Genomic DNA, 25422 nt, shown 5'->3' on the forward strand with positions numbered 1-25422 from the left:
AAAATAGACTCATTTATTGTCTCATAATGGCACATCTCTGCAATGCTGGCCCCGCTCTGCCAACGAGAAGGATATTCTTCTGATATTTGACAATATTTCAGCCAAATCTCCTTAACATTGTGCAGTCCTTTGGCTCTTTAGGTTTGGTTTGGTTTGGTTTGTTAAAAGCTCTTGTTTCAGTTTGGTGTCTAAAGAAAACAAAGCAGTGTTGCTTCCATTGTTAAAGCCAAAAGCGGGAGCACAGAAAAAAATGTTCCTCTTGGAAGATTTTGTAGATTGGTATTCATGAAACAGCTGGAGATGAAACATACAATGCTAATCCTGTCCAGTTGCTCCTGGTCATGTTGCACGTTCAGGAAATTCATAATTAGGTGGTTGCATCCACAGTGTTTCCCCTGCAGCAATCTTTGCGATTTATCTTCTTTCTTGTCATTAAAAAACAAACAACAACAAAGAAAAACCTACAGAGGAAGAAGTGGGGGAGAAAATGCAAGCAGGAACAACTTCAAGTATGCTGGATAGCTTCTCTCCACTGTAAAAAAAAATCAGATGTTATCATTTCTGCACACACCAGCAAACTTATGCTGCTCCATTGCCCTTTTCTATCACAGTATTTTTCCTATTCTGTATCTCCTTCTCCTTCCTACTCACAGAATTTATTTTGCCAGATAGTTTTCTTATTTTCCCATGCCAGTTATGCACATGCCTTCCTGTAAAGGCAACCACACCTGACAATTTAGAAATAAACACTTCGGTAAGTAAACATTTATTTTTCTTGCTGAGTGGAATCACTATACAGGAGGTTTTATTCCCAGTTCCTCCCAAGGTTTCTAATTAATTCCTAAGTAGTTTCTGCTTTTTACTTTTACTTTTCCTTCTCTACTGCATTTTACAGGCAGTGTTTTGTCAAAAATTCAAATTTAAAATCAATCAGCAAGGATTCGTGCTCCCTTTATAGCCTTTAAGTAGCCTTATCTATTGTTAATTAGATGCATATACAATGCGGAGATTTTAGTCTATAGAGAAATTGACAAGAGATGCTGCCAGTTTGGTATTAAACAGTTGTCAGTGATTCAGCAGATCAGCTCTGAAATAGCAAAGCATTAAATGTAGTTATTTTAAACAATCATTACCACTGTTTTTTTCCCAAACTAATTATAAAAAAGCACCTGGGAAAAAAAAAAAAAAAAAAAAAAAAAGAAGAGATAATACTGCTGGTTACAGTTCAGGAGTTTCCAGAGCTGTGATTAGAAAGCTGCCCTGGTGGCTCAGAACATTGGCTTTTCTGAGACGTAAGAGAAAACAACACAGCAATTCCATATTGTAAACACATAAATATCTTTAAAACAACAGGATTCATAAAGCCCCCTGGTGCTGAAATGGCATCTCAGTCCCTGCTCGCAGGTCTCCAGAAATCACAAAAGACATTGGAGAGCAGCCCCCCAGCTCCCACCCCACCCAGTACTCTTGGATCCATAGCAGCTTCTTGCCTTAGGCTTCAGTGACAGGTTCCCTATTCTTTCAGGAGTCTGCTATATGTATTTTGAGTCACAAATGCAGCAAAAATACATGGAGACAGGGTCTTTTTTTCTTTTTTCTTTTTTCTAGCCAGCAGTAAGCATCACAGATTCCCTGGGTGACAGGTGAGGGCTCGTTGCTTTTGAATGGAGGTGCCCATCCATACCCACGTGCAAGCCTACATGGAAATGCATGGTGATTTTCAAAGCAAGACACAACTCCTCCAACTCTTGTAGGAGATGTAAGGTGGCATATCCATTTAAGCCAGGTGGGAGATCTTTATGAAAAATACATCACCAAGTTTCAGTATATTATCTCAAAACTGCTCTATGTAAGAAAATTTTTAGACTCCTCACCATCAGTGACTTTTTTTCCTAGAGATTCCCCAGAGCTGCATGGAAATATATAAAATGTTGCTTTGAAAAAGTAAAAAGTTTTTAAATGATTTATCAAGTTAGAAACATTTCCAGACTTAAAACGTGATGCTGGAGATAATGTGTCTGTTTCATGCTGATAAATAATGGAGTCTGGAATACAAATGTTCTGGTATGGCCTTGGAAAAATGCCTTCAGCTAACTGTGCCTCGGGCTAGAATAATTCCACAAAATCATGCTTATTTTACCGTTCCGTTACTTCTTTTATCTACAATAAGTAGCCACTCTCATTGTGTTCTGTCCCAAATTCTACCCACTTATAATTTGATTTATAATAAAATTAAGGTCTTGCAGTATGCCCTATAGATCAACAACACCTTCAATTGTGTTTGGCTCAGGTGGGAGCAAGCACTAGAAAGAAACCAATGTATGCAACAAGCTCCTGTCTTGTATGCATTGTGGCAGATCTCAGCTGTGCTCTGCGATGGAAGGCAGATTGTCTCTCACTTGAGTCAGCCCTGAGTCATTTGGGAGCCAATAGGTGGGAGGTGAACTTGTGTTTCTCTTGAAGGCCAACCACAGAGCCATTGCAGAGCTTGAGGTGTGACCGCGGCACATTAAAATAAAAAGGCAAATGGATTCTTCACAAGTTTCTGCTTCTGCTTCTCTTTCAAATTTTGAATATTCATATGATTTAAATAACTCTTGAAATGACAGAAAAGCAAACAGAGTAACTTTCATTACCCACACAATGAATATATGAGGTTTCGTTGGTGGCATATATAAAAATTCTTTGTGATCTATAAAAAATAGCTGTTAGGGAGGAAAGATGCAATACAAATGCCAACCACTGCTGCTATAAATATTGTTCCACATACAGTAAAGAGTAAATAAATACAATAAACATTTCAGGATGATTGAAAAACACGCCCCTCTCCTGGCAGTAGACATCCCTAATGCTTCTCCTGTCATTGTCTCAACATGATAAGCTTTGTGTCAACCTGACACCTCGATGCACAGCCTGCTTCTGCTCTGGGACTCAGCGTATGGTGGGGATGGAAGTGATGGACAGGGCCTGATCTGGCACGAAGCCTGGCTGCTCAGTTAATCCGTCAGAATGTTTAAAATAAACTGGAACTGGCAGAAAGACTTCAGACCAAGTGAACACTTGGTTTCGTACGGCAGCACTTTTAATCCCTACCCAAAAAACACACTTCTTGTCATCCCACCACTCCACCAGTTCTTTGGCCTTCCTGCTCTCCTGTGACTGCAAAACAGGGATTGCAGCATTTCTCCATTGGGATTCGCATAAATGCCTCATGAAACTGTGCAGCTCCTTGGAAGCAACACTGAACTGACAGTGCTAATTTCTCCCCATTGGCACTGAAGTCCTGGCAGATTAACCCCAAATTACACCAATCCTTCAGAGTGCAGTAGATGCATGTATACATTTGACTTTACCCGTGGATAAACATGCCCAAAATAGATGGGGCTGCTGTTATGTGGGATGGTTCTGAGAGCACACTGCAGCTTTCACAATAATCAAAGGGCACATGCAGGACTGAGGGCCGAGGCACAAATATTTGGAAAAAGTATAGCTGTGTCTTCCACAGGAGAGCTCCAAAGAGAAATGATTGTCATTTCAACAAATGCTTAAGACATGTCCATATTTTCTTTAAATTTTTTGTATAGCAGTACACTTAAAATGAGAGAAAGAGAACTATAGTTATTCATTTTGGGGAAAGGTTAAAGCTTCAGATAATTTCGTTCTATCTCATTCCTACACAAGCTTGAACTTGATCCCAAAAACTGCTCACTTCCATTGAATGATTTGTGACTCCATTTTAGTAACCAGACAATAGCATCTGAATAGTTTAATACAATTCCATGAATTTAAAAGAGAAAAAATGAAATAATGTAACCCAAACTTATAAGAACATACATACATTGATCAGTGGATGGAGGAAAAATGTTTAAATTAAAAACACTGAACTGGCACAAATGCTACACTGTAAACAGCCAAAAGATATCGCTAAGGAAGGTAAGCACACAAGTGTTGGTTTTTTTACTGAGCTATCAATTGAATAATCAAATGTTTTCTCTTTCAAAGGTTTCCTTAATAAGCTGTGTTTCTGTAGCCTCTAACTATAAACATGAGAACAAATGCTACCCAAAGCACACACCGCGTGGGAGAGCCTCCACAGATCAGGGAGATGAATGGGATGTTAAACCTGGGATGAAACAAAGTGATCCTTTGCCGTCTCCTTATTAATTACATTGGTGGAAACAAGCTGCTTAATGGGATGATAAGATTTTGTAGGGTGAAAAATGCAAACCTAAATTCATCCCACTAAACTCAAGGACAGAAAACCTAACCCTGTGGTATTACTGCCTTGTCTGGAATACGAATTGGGTTAGGCTGAGCTTCGTTGCCCAAATTGCAGCTCCAGCTGTAGCTTCAAATGCAGTCTTTGGCAGTAATTCAGACCTGAGACACAACTTACGTGTCTCCCTGCTGGCTCATCCCCTGCTGCTGCCCTCACTGGATTTCACATCACTGCTGAGTCGGGCCGGGAGATTGGTCTGGCTGAAAAAGAGCATTCCCCAAAATGTTTGATTTCATCCATTTTTGTTTTGCTCTGTTATTTTCTCCAGCTATATTAACTCTGTGACTGATTTCAGACAGCATACGAAGCGATGGAGGTATTCTGGATGGAGGTGTAGAGCAGAACAAGCTGCATTATTTCCTTTCGCTATCTACTTCTGAGCAGCTGCAGAGTTCACCCTGCTGAGGGAAGTGAAACCCCAGCTGGATACTAATCCTTACCTGCTCCCGTGGATAACCGCCTGCTGAGCACAAACGTTGCCTGCAGCACTGTGTGCTGGGACGTGGCCCAGCGGCTGCAGAACGAAGATCCCAACTTGCTGATAATCCCACAGCACGGGGTTACGTTACCGATCTCGCCCACATCCTGAGTCATGTGTCTGCTGCCTCAGTTCCTCCTTTTTGTTTCCCTGATGAGCACATACGTGCACTCGCATGCATGTGTGCACAAACCGCACGCTGCGGTTCAGTGCTTCCTGCACTGAAGCTCAGATTTGTGCAGCCTTCACTCCACCTAAAGGAGTTTGCTAAGGTTGAAATACTTCTGGATGCTGAGATGCTGCTGAAATAAAACACTGGACTAGGCATCAAGCTAAGCAAGAAGCATCTAGTCAGAAGGGTCTAGGTAGTTGTAGGTATATGGTAAGAATAATACACCATTAACATAAGCTATCAAAATCTGAATATTTTTGTATAGCTCTGACTTCACTGTGTCTATCCATTATTTAACTTCGAGGAGAACTCAATTGGTTCCTCTGCTATCTATTAGCCCTCTGTGCAACTTCTTTGTGCTGGGCAAATTCCCCATCCATCCATCCATCCATCCATCCATCCATCCATCCATCCATCCATCTTTTCCTTTGCCCCTAAAGTCTCCCTCTTAGATGAAGGGCCAGTCTAATTATATTGACAGAGTCAATAGTGCAGCTACTTTTTGCTAACTCTTGCTGGATATTTGAGAACCACTCTGCCCCAGTAGTTGATGGCAGCACCAGCTGGGGACAGCAGGGTTACAGCTGTGACCCAGAAAGGAAGGGCGGGTGCTGATCCCAATGCTGAACCACTGCTTCTCATCTCCTGCTGGGGAAGTTTAGAACTTCTCTCTTCTAGGTTGGTATTGGGCTCTTGCTCTCATGATCCTTATTACCGGGTCTTTTTAGGGTAAGCAAAAAACATATACGTATTTGCTTTCACTGTTTCCAGGAACACTCATTTACATTTACTTGCTTTTTCTGCACGTAGGGATGCAAATATCCAGAATGCCCGAACAGATCTCAATTCAGACTTGCTGCTTCTGGGAAGACGCCAGGCATCCTTCACTTTGTACATGGCTTGCTTTCTTCTGCAAATAAAGCTGGAACTAATTCCCCATCAGGATAATACCTTTGCAGGTAAATGATTTTCAGAACTTGAAATGTCTGGTAAAATGAATACAGCACCTTCCCCAAACATCCCAAAATCTTCAAAAGGAATACGAATGAAGAAAAATCATTGAAAACAGCCAACAGCTTACTCTGAAAGAAGCCCATGTGGAATGATAGAAGTGTTTGGAAGGGAGACTTCCCAGGGGTAAAAAGTGTTGCTTAACTTCAGGGCTGCTTGGAATGTCCTGCCTGTGCTTAAGCTCCAGCTTCAGCTCCAGCTCCATGCTGTGCACCAGGGCGTGCTCATAGCCAATGGCAGCCAGAGCCAGAATACCGACCTCTCAGGAACTGTTTTGTTTTTTTTATTATTTTATTTTTGGAACTAGTTCAGAACTAGTTGTGAACACAGAGCCTAAATTATAAATGACCAACAGTGATAAGAGGCACGCTTGCTTTTCCAATAGACACGCTCATCTGAGCTATTGCCTTTATGCATTGCCCTAATGCAAGTCCTCCTTGATGTCCAGTGCCAAGTTACTTGTTTATGTATCTCAGAGGGCTTCAGGAAGAGTAGAATCTGCTTTTTCTTTTTCCTGTGCTTTTTTCTGTGATAAAGTGTAAAGAAGAAGATTTTTATTCTTTTGGATGGCGTGAGTACTAAATGCAGACTAGATTATGTTTATTTCTTCTCTGGGATTCTATGGGACTTCTGATCTTCCTTTGACTTACTCATCGCATACTTAAGCTTCTTGGTGTCGAGGACCTCAACCATTCTGCCCAGAGGACACAGTGTGGCCATTGCAAAATGAAACAAGCCTTCAGGGAATCCCTTGGGCATGGTGGCCCTCACAAGACACCGCTCTGGCTCTGTCAGGAGGAGAGGCCCTTCTACCTGTGCTGTTACCCAGCCTTTCCTGTCAGGGTTATGTGTATCCAGAGCAGACATCTTTGATCACATTCTACGTACTACGAGCAGCAACACATCCAAATCAGGGGTGTTGTTTAGACTCCCACTGACTTGTTTGGGTGTTCCAATTCAAGGAAAATCTGCAAAGGCAGGAGGAGAGTTCCTCTTGACCTTCCATTATCTGTAGACAGAAACACGGGTCCATAAACTCAGTGTTTAGTTAAAGCATAACTGCTGGTACTGTTAAGTTTATAATGAGGAAAAAGAGGCAGAGATCAAAAGATTTGCCTTTTGCGGGTTTAAATTTCTTTCCCATCTTTGCACTTTGGTCGTAAACACTGCAGTCCCCCCTCTGCCCTCCTGTTTCATATACTGCAGATTATGTTGGGAAATATTTTTAGAAAAGGCGTAAGTATACAGAAGGGAGTATTAGACTGTGACCTTATAGCTGCTTTGGAAGTTTTTGAAGGCTACATGGAAAACATTCTCAGTATTTCCAAATTCTCAGAATAACGAGATTCATAGATTGCTCTTCATTAATTTAAGTGTACTAATTGGCCACATGTATGTTTATTCCCTCTCTCTCATGCAGGCACGCAAAGAGCAAAGCCAATGTATATTCCATGAGGCCCAAAACAGATAATGGATCCACAGTGCTGCCTCAATAGCTGCTGGCATGGAATGAAAAGTACACAGCAAAACAGGAAAAGGAAGGCTAAAACTGGATTAAACAGATTGCTGCATTCAGGAGTGTGCAGTCATCTGGGAACTTCATGAAAAAAAGTTGAAAGAAAAAGTCAAAACTAATAACATACAGCCTCCCTTGTATTTTTGAAAATCCCTCACCGTGTGTGTGTGGCAATACGCCTTTAACAAACCAGCTCGCAGTATAGAACTTAGAAGATGTACAGAATTAACCTTTCATTCGCTAACGTAAGCAAAATATCAGGTTATTCCTCATCACTGGAATTCAAATTAGGCTCGTACTGTTTGACTTGAGATGCAAGGAGATGTCACGGATTCAAAAAGGAGCTTCTTTGTCTCGGTTAAAGGGCAAAAATATAATTTCTCAGGATAAGCACATGTTATCAATAGAAATTTATTCTGTATATACGTAAAACAATATGGTCTCAATTATCTGTAAGAAGAGGTGTAAAAAATCAAGATGATTTAAGAACCCGGCCTATCACCAAAGCCAGCTAGATCTCTCACTGTTTCTGTCATTTGAAGCCAAAGTCTTCCCCTGAATACTCTAATCCTCTTTAATCCTGATTTGGATTTGAACTTGAACCCTAGCTCCTAGCATAAATCAATCCCAGATCTTAACATGCGTTTTCCAGAGCAGTTCTGATAACACAAAATCTATAGAAATCATCTGGCTTGCCCTCTGTAATCATTTCCAAGAGCTACAACTTGGAATGCTGCTACTTTCCTGACTGACTTCACAGGCACACACTTCCAGGTCCCCCCAGCAAAAACACACAAACTAGCCTCTTTCACCACTGTTTTAGGTTTTTAGGTTTGGAAATGTGAAAACCATCTTGGAATAAAGCCTCTGTTGGGACAATCCCATCCTGTCAGTGACGCAGTGCTCTTCCCTCTTGTCTTCTTCCCACTGGGCTCCTCCACACATCCACGCAGCACGTAGGGGGTTTATATAAAGAAGTAGAGCAGGAATCCCTGGTTACTATCGTTTTCTTTTCTTTAAAAAAAAAAAAAATTGTTCCAGGTACCAGTACCACAGAAACAAGATATTGCAGCTTTAAGATGTAATATTCATCTCCGTCTCTCTGACAGTGGCTATTATGCTTTGTGCTCCACTGGTAACGCAGAGAACCAAATCTGTTTTGTTTGCAGCCAGACTTGCCCTTTCCCCCAGCAGCTTGCTCTTGTGTGATGGGTTTTCAGCCATTGGTTCACAGATCCCCCACTTTCCCCACCCCAGAAACCCTTCAAGACCTGAAAGTCCAGAAGGAGGGCATTTCTCTTTGAGCTCTGTTCAAGCTGCAATCCCTGAGCCCAGTGGAATGCAGGTGGTAGGCAGCAGTCTATAATTACTTCAAGGACTGCAAATAGAAGAAAAAAGTACTCAAAGAGATGGAATCCTGGTCTAAATGGAAGCAAAAGGAATTTAGCTGTTTACAGGAATGGAGCTGAGATTACCCCTCCAGTCAAGTTGATAAGACCCAAAAGTTTATCTATACATTTACTCTTGTTTTCTGCCAGCAATAAACACTGCAAAAAGATAAAGAAGTATCAAAGAAGCTGACTGTGCTACAGGGATGTTTCTCCTAGCTTCAAGCCACAAGCTTATCTCGCACAGAGCACTAAGTATGAAAGCTATTGTGCAAACAAGACACACCATCATTTATTTTGTCGTATCGCAGCTAATCATAACCCTTTCAAAATGCTGACCCAATATTATGGAAAGCACCACGCTGTCATTACTGGAGAAGGTAGGCACTGCTGGACTGGAGAGTTCACTTAAACCACTGCAGCTGTGGCTTACGTGCAATGCTTATGGGACTTCACAGCTTGTCTGCTCTTCAGCATGAAATTGATTAGAGGCAGAATCTATTCTGAACGTGAACTTTGACACAGCCTGAGGTTTGACTTACTTACTGTACCATATGTGCCACCATCATCATTTTGATGTACCATTTCTCAGTGCTTTGACAAAGGAGAAAGGCTTCACCATGTGGCCCTTTCCAAACACTGCTCTCACCATCATTAGCTCTGTGCTATTTTGGTGTAGGACCATCAGAAAAAAGACAGCGACTTTAAGGCATTAATGGTCATAGCTCTTTGTCCTACTGAGGTCTCATCATCACAGTGAGTCAGGTGTATCCCAGAGCCATCGCTTATGAGCTGATGTACAGGTGAAGTGTTCATTTATTTGAGAATTTCTTTCAGCTGGAACACTCTGAAAACCCATCACCTGGATACCTTACAGAAGTTTGACCTCAAGGAACAACTGATGATTTACTGGATAGAAAGAATCTTTATGTGGAGAAAGAAGAAAGCTGAGGACACTACAGGGACTTGAGCTGCCTTGTGCTCTAGGCTACAGCCTCCAGCAGAGAAGCAGCTGCATAGGGAGGACAGAGAAGCAGCAAGAGATTCAGTCTGGTTTCCTGACATGGCATAGGGCCTGGTCACTGTTTTATGAGGATGCTGACACATGCTTCTTTTTCCTTCTTTTCTCCATAAAAATGTGACTTTTACAGGTAAGGTGCTTCAAAAACTTCCTCCATAACAAGAGCTGTGAAATGTACTTGGTTTGATTCCAATTTTGACTTCTGTTTGTCTCAAACACCAGAAGTACAAAGGAACCAATATCACTCCCAGGTATACCCCAGCCTAGAAGGGCATTGGTTTCCCCATGCTTGATGGACCTGACGTGCTGCAGGGTACATTTGACCACATGTCCCTCCTTGCAGTGAATAATTCCCAGATCCTGCTGGACAGCAGAATGGAAAATTTTACCTCTTTGTTTATCTAGTGAAAAGATTTAATCCATATCCCTGGTCATTTACTGCTCTGGGGTCGGCACCTGAAATAGTACTGAATGTTCAGGGCTGCTGCCATCAGCTCCCATTCACATTATGAGGTTCAGGAGCTAGCCTGGCGAAGCTCTTTCAGTTCTTGCACTGTTCTTTAGACAGTCCCTGCCCTTGCTTTTGTGGCCACAGAACCAGGCATCAGCTTGTAAATCAGTGCACTTCTGTCTTGCTGAGTCCGCTAGACAAACTCCCAGCAGAGGTGTGAACTTCCCCAATTAATCTTAATGAAGTGTTAACTTCAAAGCTGAGCTCCAGTCATTTATAGGTTAATAGAACCTTACAGAAAAAGCCTCCCAGCTTGACTCATTAGAAAATAGCTCCAAGGGGACGAGTTTGGTCAAATCTGGGGGTTATTCTGGGATCTGGAAGAAATCCCACTGCACTGACAGCCTTTGCTTGTGCACCACTTCCATTGCAGCTGCATTGTTGAGAGATCGAAGGGTCAGGCAGCCAGACTGGAAAAACTGTACAGCGAATGTATGCTAAAAATATCACTGGAATTGAGCAGATGGAGCAAGATAAGGAAGCCAGGATAAGGGCTATAAGGAGCTGTGTAAGCTTGTTGAGCCCACTGATGACCTTGCTCCTACTATCCTTTACCTTACTCACACCAATGAAGTGGCAGAGACAGATTCAAGTCCCGAGCTCAGAATTAATGATGTATGTTCAGAATTCTCAGTTACCCGAGTCGTGACTTCAGGAGGCAGATATGTTACCCAGAAAAAAAGCAGGGAAGAATATGCTACAAATGGCTCTGGAGTTGCATGCACAACTTTTACCCTCAGCTATTCCTGCAAGCAGAAAACAACATCCCTCACTTCAAGCTGTTCAAGGCAATAGGAAAAGCACCTCATCTGAAACAATTGCATGAATCTCTCTGATATATCCCCAAAAGGCAAAGCTGCTGTGCTGAGCAGTGCAGATTGCATTCTGGATACAAAACCATAAAAGAGGAAGATCCTTCCTGGCACTTTATTACAGCTCGCTTGAAGTCTGACTCAAATGATCATTAATTGCCAGGACTTGCCCACATTTGCCTGTGTTAGTTTTTAAAATACAAAAACGGGAAGAAAAATGTTGATTTCATTATTCCTATTTAGAGGAGTTTAGAAGTAAACGGCTACGTTGCCGTGGATGCTGCTTTGTTTATAATTGTTTTTCCCTCATTGTAGTACTATTCGCTGACAAGGAGCAGGAGTTCACTTCCAGTGTTCTGGCTGTGAGCTCTCCTGCCTATGCAGTGCATGCAGCAGGACGCAGCAGCGCTGCCTTGGCCAGCAGACGTCGGTCAGATGATGCAGGCAGCCTGAGCAGGCGAGCAATAATTCCTCCACACCCACGAGGCTTCAGAATGCCTTCCAACCCAGCTCTGCTCCCCAGGGCTGGGAAGCAGCTATTTGCACAGCGCAAAGTCTCGATGCTTAGTGCTTACAACGCGGCCTTCTCCCTTCTCTGAGGTGGCACAGCAGACAAGGCAGGCTGCTCATCTCAGCGTGGTGGCAGCTGGCAGGGCAGCAGCAGAGCAGCTCAGTGCTGGGTGAGGTGGGATATCCCTCTGCCTGCAGAAGGGATCAGAAACACTTATTTTAGCTCACATAGTTAAAGCTGACTGGGAAGAGCCACTCAGCAGCTCCAAGTTCTGGGATCTGTTGTTCTGATGCTGCTCAGTCATGCAGCCAAGCTTATGGCTGCCAATAAGCTCTTTCCTAAATCGATTTTTCATTGGAATGGGAATGCGAGCGGATGCTTACCACGGAGCACGAGTGGCACAGGCTGAGCTCAGCAGTGCCTCTCCTTGTCCTGTGTTGCTCCCAGCAGGAGCACAAGGCTGAGTGCCAACCGCCCTCCAGCTCACGTGTACAGAAGGAGCTGCCTGTGCTGTACAGGTTACAGTCATCCTTTAAGGACAAGCTCCAACACGAGCTAAGCATTCAGAAGCCTCAATACAATCGTCTCCTTTTCCACCAGTTCTGCATCCACCCTGGAAGTCTGGGCTGTGCTGCATTCTCCCAAAACTGACTGTGATGTACATGTGGGAGCATGGTGGAATAGCTGCACTCGAGCCTGGTTTGTCAGATTGTTTACACCTTTTTTACTTTAATTGCATACCCACTGTGCTCTTTATTTAGAAGACTTTACAGAAACCAAAGGCCACTTACCAGGAAAAATAATGATGCTACATTTTACAGATCAATTATTGATATTTAAAACTTTGCATTATTTCTTTTGTACATTATCACCACTTACATGGTAACAGAAAAAAGGAACAAAACATCTCATAACAGAGCAGCCCTACTGACCAGAGATAAGCGCTGCCCTAAGTGCTCCCCAGCAGGTCAGCCAAGGCAGCACTAAGTAGGCTGTGTTGTTGCCCATTTCTGCCTGAATTGCTTAACAGAGCTCATGAGAATTTAAAGCAGGCCAACAAATGTGTTTCTTTAGATACCCAATCACTGAAACTTCTGGAAGCACAAGTTCTTGGGCACTCTTTGTCTCATAAAGAAATTCATTATCAATCAAAGAGAGGGGCACGAATGCACATGCTGGTTCCCATATTTCTGTATGCACATATGGAATAACTAAAATATGATTGTTCAGCCCAAGAAAAGGCAACTGACATGGTGCAGAAGGAGTCTACATTGTCAAGGAACATGCAAAAGGTGAATAAGAGCTAATTGCTCACCCTGCATCACATCAAAGACTAATGAGTGCTCTTCACATTACCTGTTAAGTCAATAACCCAGGGCCCATCCTCACAGTACTTAAGAAAATTGTGCAGGGCAGACCCAGGGATCAGAGCCAGCCTCAATCAGGAGTCCAGAGCAGAGCACAGTATCATGATGGTGGGGCAAACCCAAGGCCAAGAAGTCAATCTGACTTAACCTCCCATGGACGTGTTCCATGTTGCATTGAAACAGCGGGAAGCATTAAAGAATTTTAACATGAAGGTTTGTGGAAGGGAGTCTGATCTGCCTGGTACACTATATGTAATACACTAACAGTTTTCAGCCTTTCTTCATGCGGACTGAATATTAACAGACTATGGAAAGTCAGTCTTAACGTGAATCATGGGCTGTCATGTGAATCACTTCCTCTCACATCTCCATCACACTCTGGCAAGGACAATGATAACATTTATGGAAAATTAATAACAGTTATATCATTAATTTGTTACACTGCTGAAAACAAGAGTACCAACACCAAACTATCCCTTCTCTCTCTCTGGACCACTAATGATATATTTACTGAGGTTGCTGAGCCATGGGAACATACAGTTCTGTACTTAATAACATGAGTCATTCACATGGAAATTCTCTATTCTGAAAGTTTATTACTTTAATTAAGAGCGTTTAAAAAACTAAACTTGCTTCATGCTTTTTTTGGTAGTATTTTTTGTTTTAAATATTACCTTTACGGTATTTCCATTTCTAAGAATCATAAATGGTAAATGAAATAACGGAAGTCCTACTTGCAAATGAAGGGAAGTTTATTGGCCTAAATTCATAGGTCAGTATCCCACACCACATATCAAATTAAGCAAACAACTCTTTTTCTTTTTTCCTGCTGGTGCAGTACGGAACTCTGCTCTTAATTAAAAGCACAGTTGCCATAATGACTGTGCAGGGTGCTGAGAGTTTTGCTGTATTGTTAGGTTGGGTAAACAAAGTGCATAGAAGGGGCTGAGGAAACGCCTGGGTTGCTGTAACACTCAGCAGAGATGGATGACGATTGTGACACTGTGTACCCCGCCATGACAAGCTGTCTGCAAGAAGATGGGTTTGGCCCATCAAATCCAGCACTTCATCTCCGTTCCGAGAAGTCTCCCAGTTAGAATAGGAGCGAGGAGCAATGGGCTGCAAGTGACAAACTGCAGAAGCAGTAATGACAGGGAGACTGAAATACAGTACAGAAGACATAGCTGTGTTAGCAGGTCTTAGAGGAAGTAGCAGGGCGAGCAGCGAGCTAGACGTGGAAGACTCATCTGGACAGAAAGACAGCTTCTACCCACAGACTGGTCTGCAGCCAAAGCAAAAATGCAGTCTGTGTCCTTAAACAGCCGTCCCATTACTTCAGTGTGATTTGCTGTTCTCGCTGCTTTTGGTTCCAACCTCACGTTCTGTTTCCATAGAAAACGCACTGTACCTCTACAGACATTCAAACTCATGAAGCTACAGCTGTAGATGAGCATGGATGTGGAACTGCTCTTATGCATCAGCTTCTTGTTGGCTTTCTGGATTCTTGCAGTTCCTGGAAGAACGTGGTAATGTGCAGTCAGGACTTCTATTCAAGGCAGCTTTCAGCCCTCAGCTGCTGCCACAGCTCTCTCTGCCAGCCTTGAACACCTCAACTTATTTTCCTAATTCTGTGGCAGATTGCCTGACAAAAAGTCGTATGATGCTAAGCTACTGTTGTATATAAATAATTTAGTATTTCATAATGGTTTCATATGTTAATGACACATTGTTTTGAGACAGCTATGCATGGCAAAACATAACTGGACATAGATATGGTGAGTTAGAAGATGAGGGTGCAGTACTGTATTTGCTGTGCAGTTTGTGAAGGTAAAACTATAAAGGGAACTCCTCAAACATATCAGATTATATCTTGCTTTATGCTCAATCTTGCTCTTTCAGTCTATCCATCCTCTTTAGTATTAAATCAAATCTTTCTATGACACCAGTTTTATACACCTCCATTATGTGCTGTTTCTTCTTTTCATAGTATCAGAGAATCATTAAGGTTGGAAAAGACTTCGAACATCATCTAGTCCAACTGTCTGCCTACCACCAGTGTTGCCCACTAAACCATGTCCCTAAGTACCACATTCCCATGGTTCCTGAACACCTCCAGGGATGATGACTCCACCACTCTCTGGACAGACTGTGCCAGTGCACCACCACTCTTTTGGAAAAGAAATTTTCTATTTTTCCTCCAACATTTCCAGTCCATCAATGTCTTCTTGAAGACTCAACAGAGAGTATGTCATGCCCATGGCACTGCTCACCCAGTGCTCTTTCTCTTCTCTCTATTCCACTGAGCACCAGACAATATGGAATCTTTGCTTTAGTCCACTGTTCTCGGTCCCCCATAACCCAGTCCTCCTTTGTCCAGAGCCCTGCTTCAGTCAGAAATTGAATATATCCCTTCCTAAATCTCAGACTCAGTTCTCCCAGCTTGTAAAACTGGAGATTTCCTGTGAATAGTGGAATGGAGGTCCCAAACCCCATCAAGAAAGTCTTTTTCTGACTGAAGCAGCTCTCCAGATAATCTGTATGGAGTCAGCCCTGGTAATTGGTAGCAGTCTGCAGAAGTAACCCTCAGTTTCCAGCCACGATGGATGTGGGGAAAGTATCCCAAACCTGGGAGAGACCATTAGGAGCTCAGTTTGGCTCACAGGCACCAGCAGCAGGGCTGTCCAGAGCATGAATAACTGGAATTTGCATCAGGGTGATGCTGATGTAATGTGTACAGCTGGGACATCACACGAAAGCCAAGGAAAAATAAGAAACAACATATTCATAAACACAGACACACACAGATTAGCGGGAAGTTTCACCTCAGGAAATCATTGTGGCTCTCTGTTCCTGTCAGAAATGTGTCTGCAAATGTCGCCCAGCAGCAATGCATCACCCCATGAGCAGCCCAGAACACAGAGGCAACCAAAATGGTGGTGAGAAAGAGGTTGCCAAATACTTTTGAAACAAGTCAGGGGTTGGATCCACTGGGAGAGAAATTACACAACAAAATAAACAATGTGCCAAGAAAACCAGGGCTGAGGGAGGAAGCCGTCTGTGCCAGTCCTGGACACAAAGGAGAAAGCTTTTCTCCTGGGAGAAGATGCTGAAGTTGGACTCACTATGTGCTACCCCAGCTTGCTGACTCCCTTAACATCGCAGACAACTGGTTCTGTCCAAATTGGTGCTCAGACCTGAAGCTGGAGTCTTTAACAGGTGTACATGGAAAATAATGCCTTCACTCCAGCGGAGCCCTGCTTTCCTCTTAGACCACCCCTCCTTGCAGCAGAGCTCTGCTGTCTGTCTCTTTCATTTTTATTACAGACCAACAATCAGAGAAGGAGCAATCATAACTCCAGGAAAACCAAGCTCCATTTCCTGCTGTCTGAGCACCCCTCTGCTGCTCTCTGAAACAAGTGGCTTGGGTTGGTGGCACCTCGGGCTGCAGCGTGCACCTTTAGGTAAATGTAACAAACTGCAGATTCATGGCTCTTCTGCTCAAAATGAGAGCAGAAGACAGAAAACAGCCCATCATTCAGCAGCTGGTGTCCTGCAGGAGGTGGGGCAGAAGGTAATAATGAGCAACTCAAATGCAATGAGGCTCTGGTTGTGCAGAGCAGAGGATGCAATGTTGTGCTGTCACAGTACAGGGAATTAAAGCCTATCACAATCTGTCTGCATGTTTACAACTCTGTGTAATTCTGATGAATGCCAAAGGCTGCCCAGCCTGCGCACAGCCGCATGTGCTGCTCTTTAAGGCAAAGTCCGTGCTCCAAGGCACACTCAGTGAAAGTGCTGGAATGGAATAGACATCAGCAGGTAACTTTTTGCATCACTGTGTGAAGCAGGGCTGACCTGGAGCCTTCACAGATGGGTCTGCTCATTTCTGAGCCCATTCATCCTCAGCAGCTCTGCAGACATGGCCAGCCTGCCAATCGTGATGGCAACCACAGGTCTGCGAGGAAATGATGTCACAACAGTAACTGGAATACCTTCCGAAAAGCTTTCCATTAGGCAGTAGGTACTGAAAGCCACCAATGAGGGCTGAGTTAGAAACAGTAGAAATCTCTGTATGGCATTACAAATTGCCACAATTTGGATTTAAAAAATAATGGTGCCATGCACTGCTCCAGGTGGACCAGAGAAGGACTTGGCTCAGCGGAGCACTCAGAGAGTTTTAACAGGTTAATACTGGCAAGTTTGTTTAATACACTGAGCTCAGTTCCTGTTGGCTAATGTTAATGTTGGCACAATTCGGCTGATGAAAACACTGTGCAGAGGTCCTCTGGTGATCCAGTCCCTCCCCAACACTTGTAACTATCAGATAATAAACACTTTTTTCATGATTGTTCTGGTTGGTGATTCACTGCAGATTACTAAGCTAGTTCTCCTCTCCCTTTTGCAATGTGTCTGGGCTCCTTACCTAATTCAGTGCTTTCTTCTCAGCTGCTATTGGCCAGCCAAAGTTTCTCTGGGCTCCTTGCTGCTGCTGCTGCTGCTCACACAGCATGGGCTGAGCTTCTGCAGCCTGCCTTGCAGGATGGAGCTGTGATGCTCTGCGAGCACAGGAGTGCTAACAGGCATAGTCTCCCCTCTTTACTTTGAATAGCTACAAATAGTTCAGCTTGCTGTTTGTTTTCATGTTTTTTTGTTTGTTTGTTTTCTTTTAAAAGGGCTTTTACCCTTAACTGAATTTGCCTTACTCCTATCAATGAGAAGGCCGGGATGGCTGCTGGTTGCTCTGCCTGTCCCTGTAACTGCTCCCTTTCAGCTCAGTGAGCACTTCAGAGGTTCTGGAGCAATTCAGCACTTAGCAAAGGCCTCCATCTCCGGTGTGGGAAGTAGGCTACGAAGCGTTGGAAGCAGTTTCAGTCCCCTGGCTACGTCTGGGCAGAGGAATGTGGGTTTTGAAGCTTTCAGACAGCTCCTCATCCTGGGTGTGCTGTCTGCTCAGTGCCCAAGTCCCAGACTTCTCTCTGGACCTTTTATGGGAAGGAGATCCGTACGTGTGGGCCGGATGAAGGTCACAGTGTGGTATAATTGGATTGGGTCGGAATAACGAAGGACCATCCAGAGGAATGTCCTCGCAGCTCAGCTGAGGTGTCACCCGGTGGCAGCCCCTGTTGCCAGTGGGGAAGAAGCCCTTGATGTGTTCTGCAGAAGCTGGGCTGCTTCCGCAGAGCTGTGTTGTCAGCTGCTAGAGCGTATTAAGTGAGCGCTTTGCCAGTATTGCTCTTCCATGCAAGCCACTGCTCCAGTTGCCATAGGGATGGCTTGTGACTGCGGCTGGCGGGGATCTCAAGGCCATCTCTCTGGTGATGTGATATCTGCTGTCAGTGAGTGAAAGCCCCCACTCATTTGCATTTCACAGATACAGCCGTGTTTATTGCCAGCATCAGAGCAGATGAAAAGAATGATTTGTTTTACTTCATTTTTTTTCTTGCAGGCTAGTTAATGTTGTATTTTACATTCTCCTTCGGTAGAAGTCAACATGAATCAAACTTAGAAACTCATCATCTGAGGCAAGGAACACGGTGCTGACCTTATCTCCGGTCCAAAGATGTCATAGAGATTTTCAAGAAACATACAGCCTAAGGAACTGATCTGTGCATGGTGGGTGGCAGTGGTCAACTGCGCTCTTCAAAAGACGTTCTCACTGAATGCTGTTAGTCATTGCTATGCAGCAGAAATGAGGAAAGCAGCCTTTCTTCCCCTGCATTGTTTTAGTTCACAAAAACCTATGTTGACAGCATTGTTTCTTAATTAAAAAAGAGTTTTGAGCATGAGATGTGATGAATGCGAAGCTCTAGGAAGAGAAATGAATCTTGTCTTCCAAGGATAATCCAAACTATGTGTGATTCATGTTTCAGCAGACACTTCTGGAGAATTTGTCCTTATTTATTAAGCAATACCATCTAGATAGAACTGTAAATAGAATATCCCACTTTTCTATTCATTGTAACAACTCACCAGCGCCACATCTGGCTCTGCAAGAGCCACGTACCTGCATGAGGACATCTACTGTCCCCTCTTATTGCACTAGGATGGGAAACAGGAGGTTTTGTCCTGGCAGCCTCCAGGAAGGAATGAATTTCCAGCTGATTCCTCCTCCCCAGTCATTAGCAAAGTGAAATTTCCTTCTGCAGAGCCACTGCACACAGGAGAGGAGGGACTGCCAGCCAGATCACAAGGCTGGAAAATGAAGTCACGGATCTGCTGTTTCATCGTGCAGTGATCCTACAGGAAAGGAGAGCGGACACGTATCCATCTGCTCTGTGGCATCCCTCCAGCACTGATACTGTAGGCATCGAGAATGTCAGTGCAGGAGAAAGTAATGGATCTTAATAATACCTCGTCCAGGAAAGGCGAATGAGTTTCATAGCTGAGTCGTTTAGCTGACTTCTTCCTGGAGGAAGAGTGCAAATTTACATCTGCTTTCTATGAGGAGTTTTATCTTCCACCTGAGTATCTGAGGTGATGGAGCAGACAGTGTGAAATTGGAAGAATGGGTGTTGCTGTTGATCTCTGGAACTATGAGACTTATTTCAGATTAGTGCTCCAAATCAGTTTGGTAGAGAGGAGGGCTGCCTTCCATTGCCCACCCTGAGCATATTTCAGAAAGGCCATGTCTAAACCACAGAACCAGCAGTGCTTCTTGTCTGTGTGTTACATCCAAACATTCAGCTTCCCATCGCCTTCCCTTGTATTCTGGCCTCTGTGGGTAGGAAATGAAGGCATATTACTTTCTATTCAGGTTTCCAGTTGAGCAAAACTGCAGGAAAAAGACGCAAATATTTCACATGCAGTCTACATATGATCATGGTCAGCACCACCCTATCCCTCTGGTGAAAAGTGTTGTTATCATTTCCCTGCTGGTCTTGATCCTTGTATTCCCCGTGTATCTTTTGTCTTTCCTACTCCTTTGCTATCTTACCTTTTCCTCCTCATCTCCTGCTCCGCCCTCCTCCTTCCCTTGCTCCCCAGCCTGTACCATGCCCATCACGGGGCTGAAATATCCTAATAGATATTGGAACAGGCAGGTCCTGCCAACAGGTAGAGAGGGCTGACAGGGAATAACTGACGCACGGAAACTGCAGAGCCCTACTGTGTCACAACAGCAACATCATGGCAGAGTCAAAAACCAACGCTGTAATAAAGGCTCTGACACAAACACTGCCAAGGCTGAACTGAAGTGCTTCGAAACACCCACGCTATCAAAATGGCTTCTACTGACTGATTTAGGAAGACAGAAAGCCTTCAGGTTTGACAAATGTAACACTTGTGTCTGGGAGAAATATCATAGTTTACTGTAGAGCTCGAAGCTGCACCAGATTGTGCTCCTGGTGCTGTCTGTGTGTGTCACATCCCGAAATCTGTGAGGCCCTTGTGAAGTGGAGACATACCATAGAGTAAACATTTGTATAGCGTGTGACTCACACCGAAACAAAACTGTTCTGGCAATTACAGTCAGGAAAACATCCCAAACCCCCTTTGCCTTCAGTATCTCAGGATACCCAGTGCGGGCTTTGAGCACCCCATGCATGGCTGCTGACAACAGGCTCTGGGCTGCCCTCTTAACCCAGTTTGCACAGCATTTAAATGGAACGCTTGGTCAAGGCATTGCAGCTTTGCGTTGAGAGACTTCACATCTCTCTGAGAGATAGATTTACATTTCTAACCCCACTGAGCATTGATATGTTTGCTCTAAGAGCTCACAGACAAACCTGGGAAGCCGCGGGGCTCAGCACCTCCTGATCTCACAGGGCTCTGTTCAGCAGACATTCACCAGCAGCTGGGAGGTTGAAGATACAGAATCCATTCTTTCCTTTCACGTTTGCCTACAGAGCTGTAAATGTCAAAGCCTTTCAAGTGCCCCTCAAACAAAACGAGTTAGTAAATCAGCAGAAGTGGCTCCGCACACACTCATGCGATGCATGTTAAGCTACTGTACTTCATTCACTTCTTTATGCCATGGCTCCGTGAGAAAAGAGCTCGCCGAGGCGCCGAGATGCCTTAGTCATTTTGTTTGTTTTTTTTTCACATGGCTACTGTTCTTGTTTTGTTTTTCTCCAAAAGCTGCGTCAGATGTGCTTAGCATTCAACTCAACTAGATACATTGCATGAAAAGGCTATTTTCTCCTCACTGATGAAATATAATTGAACCCTCTTATAATGAACTCACATACCAAATAATGAAACTCCATTTGTGCGACCAGGGCTCTTTTCCGAACCCTTCAATTCCCATTCCCCAAAGGGAATGCTTTATGTGCACTTCCACCACTCGCACTGAGATCACAGTTTGGCACACCAACTTCCCTCGAAAATGAAAGTTCTTCATTGTCTCTATGCTAGAGAGAAGCAAGTGTGTAAAAAGAAAATATAAAGAGTAGGAGTAATTTAATTAGTAACCAGTGAATTTTTCCAAAAGCCACAGGCTGGCTTTGCAGAAGAAACCATTTCTTTAGCACGGAGATTCTCTCAATCCCCTCTTTCTTCTGTTTTATCTCCCATTCCACCACAACCCATGAGTTACCTTCAACCTGCGTCAAGTTACCGACTGCGGATTCTCCAGGAAGCTGCCAGTTTTGGCACAGCCTTGTAATCTGTTCCCTTGAAAACTGTAAAGGCCTTGTTAAGCATCAGCGGAGCGTATGGCAAACATTTGTGTTGTGTCTGTGTGACTCCTGCCGAGATAAAGCTGTCCCTTCGGCTCAGATCTGGGGAGATGTGCCCAGCCTCCTGTGTGGGTAACTCTCATGGATAAGCAGCATACTTGGCCAGAAAGTCTCTATGTGACCTCATGTGTATATCTGGAGAATGTCACGAGCGCTTGCTGGAGATAAGGAAGAAGACTTGTCCCCAGACAGGGAAGATGTGGAAGGAAGGGTGGGCAATTCTGCCTATGCATGATGGATTTTAGGAAAAATACATTTATCATACGCTTATTCAGATCCAACTGCCCAAAGCCAGGCACTTTTGCTCCTCTCAGCTCTGCCCTGGGTGACCTGCTGTGCAAAGAAGACCAATCAACTGGGAAGACCTAGTTCTTAAATGGGTGATGTGCTTTTACTGAGGCACTACCAACAGCTTGGGAACTCTGACAAAAATTAGCTTAAACACAACTACAGCACCACTGCCAGCCCACTGGGTTCATCAGCCTGGGCAAAGTATAACCCAGCAGCGGGCTGCCAACATTGCAGGCCATGGAGCCACAGAACTTCATCATGGGAATATTTCAGGAAAAGTCCTTATATGAAAGAATAGTCTGCTTTTAGTCTCACACAGGAAGGAAATGGTTTATTTTCATGCACTGTATTTTAAATGAATGCCTTTAGAAGGGCCCCATGTGCAACTAATGGCCCTGAGCAGCCTCACCTGAGCCCCCAGCCACACCTGCTCTCTGAGCCCTATTTAAGCAGAGTCTAGAACCCTTGTTGTGTTCCTGCTAGTTGTAGTCTCATCACTGTTTTTCTGTAGTTAGGGCTCTCGGGGTAAGGCCTGCTTATGTGCATAAGCGTTTTTCTGTTTTCTAGTCTTTCTGCTTTTGGCTAGGGTGGCACTGGGTCTGCTTATCTCTTGCTGTGTCTGGGGCTGTTGTTGGTACTGGGGGCATACTGCACTTCTGTGGGACTGAGGAAGTCCCTGAGTTGGGGTTATCCCTGATTCTTTCCATCAGGGAATAGCTGGGCCCCTGGGTGCTCTCTGATGGTATGTGACAAAGCCTAACTAGTTTGTTTTTTGTGCCTCTTCTCAGGAAATCAAACAGCATCTCTTCTCCATGAGCCAGAGGGTGAACTGCTGGAGTGATTGAGGAGTTCCTCTAAATGCCATGCTGTGCTAGCTCTGCTGTTCCTGGAAGAGCATCTCTTCGTCTATGCATGGGACCTGAACTTGTCTCTCAAATTCCTTGCTCCAAGGAAGGATGTGGTTTTTTGAGTTCTTCACAAACCAAAGACAAGGGACTGACCTCAGTATTACCTCTACAATGCTGTGAGGCGGTCATTCCAGCACGTATTCCTATATTTGTAGCCCTACTTTCACTCAAAGCACCAAGTCTGCTGTTACTGGAACTGATTTTTTTTTTTCTGTTCCAAGAAATGTTAACAAATAGCAAAGTATTTTCTGTGGGCATGGACAGTAATTTTTGGAGTAAATAATAACTTCAGTTCACAGAGAATTAGTAGCTTTTTTGTCCTACCAGCTGAAGCAGGCAGCTATGTGAATGGCTGCTCATTAAAATTGCACTGTAGGTCTGGTTGGTGACAATCCACATCTGTCAGACTGAAGATGAAAGTGGGTGCACCTTTGTCAAAGCACTGTGTAGGCTGAGGACAGCTGTTGTCAGTCTGTATATGCTAACCTGAGAATGAAATTGAGATGGAGATGAGGACTGGTAAGGTGCCTGGGAGCTAACTGCTTCCTGCTGTAGTCTGAAAAGCAAATGGGCCTTTGGGTGCTACTTCCCAAATGCTTGGGGTCACAGGGAGACAGTACTAGGAGACTCACTAACTTGCTGGCACTGGTTTTTAACCTGCTGTCAATCTGGATTTCAGATCAGGAAGATGCTGATCAAGTTGCTTTCAACTTTTGTCTCCCTTTGGAGGTTGCTGAGAGGTTAGAGAAGGCTAGCTTGTTACCAGCCTGAATGCATTCTGGTAGGTGACTTACTGCTAACATTTAGGGAAGGAGAAGTTTGGAGGTCCTGCAGAGATGATGCAGATGTAAGCAGGAGAGATTAGAGATGGAGGATGGTGACAATGCCTGGCAGCAAACTGTTGAGCAATGGCCTGGTGGAGTCTACACCCAGGAGTTTCCTGGCTCCTGTTTTTACTGCAGATAAATACAGCTGTAGCAGAAATTGATTGCAACTTGTTGAGCTTCAGGCCAGAACAAGGCTGAGCCTCTCTGAATCAGTGCTAGTGAGGGCCATCAGCTGCTGATTGTCAATCTTCAGAGAATTGAAGTGTCAGGGTGAACAAATATTGCGTGTCTTTCAAGATAAATTAGCTGATGTCCTGCAGCCTGGTTTCTGTGACTGCTGGTGCCTGCAGACAAGCTTCTTGCAGAAGCACAGCCTCCCTTTATGGCAGCAGGGGCTGGGAATTGGAGTGGCAGCTCTCACTGGCATTTCAAAGGAAATTACTTAGCACTGTAAGCAAAGTGTAGTGAGTGAGGATGAAGGACTGTTGGTTATTGCTGTGATGAAGCTAACCCAGTCCTAAGAAAGATAAAGGGTTGCTTAGCAATGCTTTAGTGATGACTAGCAATGCTTTACTAGGCTTTTACTGTTTACTGAGACTTTAATAGTGGCTCAGCGGGTTTTTAGTGGAATGTTCTTACTATATCTGTAATGGCCTCTCCTCTTGAGAAGCTGTCACACGCTTCACATATAATGAACAGGAAGCAGTCAGAGAGCATTTGGTGGCTGATCATGTGTTGATTTTTGGCCTGACCTCGTTAAGATTCCATATCTCTACCTTTCCTTTCCCTAGGAGTTCTTAAATTAGCCACGGAGATTAGATTATTGAAGTGTTTTTCATACAAATGCCTTCTGGTCTGTTTATTTTTCCTAAACCACTCCTTGTCCATGTGGAAGCTCATTTTCTGGTGCATAAAGGAGAGGTATTCTGAGGAAGAGATGGGCTGAACCAGAGTCACAACTCAGAAAATTGTGTTACGGTCTTGTCGAAAGCCTTTTAACAGAGCAAGATGTAGATTGTTCTATTTAATATTTCTTACTAGAATACCTATTAAGTCCTTAATGGAAGGAGCCTGCTGTGTAGTATATTCACATAATTTCCAGAAAATGATAGGGACTTGAGGGCTGAGTGCTCTATTCATGCTTTTAGGCATTCAGCTGAAAAACATAACCATGCACCAAAGAAGCAGCTCCTCCTCTTCTTTAATGAAGTATCTGAATTGTGGCTGCCACTGTGGAAAACATACAGTATTTTTTTTTTTTTTGTGGGGAGGGGTGGGAGGGAAGAAGGAAAACACATTAAGGATGACAAGTGCATCTGGATTATTTAAGCATTTCCCTGGCTGTATCCATGGTATCCATGCTTTGGAGTTGATGGTATCAAGGGAACAAGTAACAATATAGTAATTCTCAGCACAACATAGCTTACGCTTTAACTGTGTCCAGGGAGTACTGGTGCAGTCAGGCACATCCACACAGCTTCATTTCACAGCCTGGATGAGACCTGTGAGTCCCACCTGGTGGTTCAGCAAACTTAGCACTGAACTGAACAGGGATCCCGCAGCAGAGGGCCATCATCTTTGTTCCAGATGTGGGGCACAAGCTGGTGTGGCTTTGTGGACCTTTCAAGGAGCTGTGAGACCTTTCTCTCTGACTC

General features: G+C 43.9%; 1 long non-coding RNA gene across 1 annotated transcript; it reads right to left on the bottom strand.

Annotated features, from left to right (window-relative positions):
• Positions 1-13642: 13642 nt before the first annotated feature.
• On the bottom strand, positions 13643-21065 carry LOC146543654 (uncharacterized). The gene is made up of 2 exons (XR_014885545.1): positions 20791-21065; positions 13643-19781 (listed from the first exon to the last, which is right to left on the bottom strand). It is a non-coding gene; the product is annotated as an uncharacterized LOC146543654 (long non-coding RNA).
• Positions 21066-25422: the final 4357 nt, after the last annotated feature.

The sequence above is a fragment of the Meleagris gallopavo genome, chromosome 11, assembly GCF_905368555.1.
Source record: "Meleagris gallopavo chromosome 11, MGAL_WU_HG_1.1, whole genome shotgun sequence".
Classification (NCBI taxonomy): Eukaryota; Metazoa; Chordata; class Aves; order Galliformes; family Phasianidae; genus Meleagris; species Meleagris gallopavo.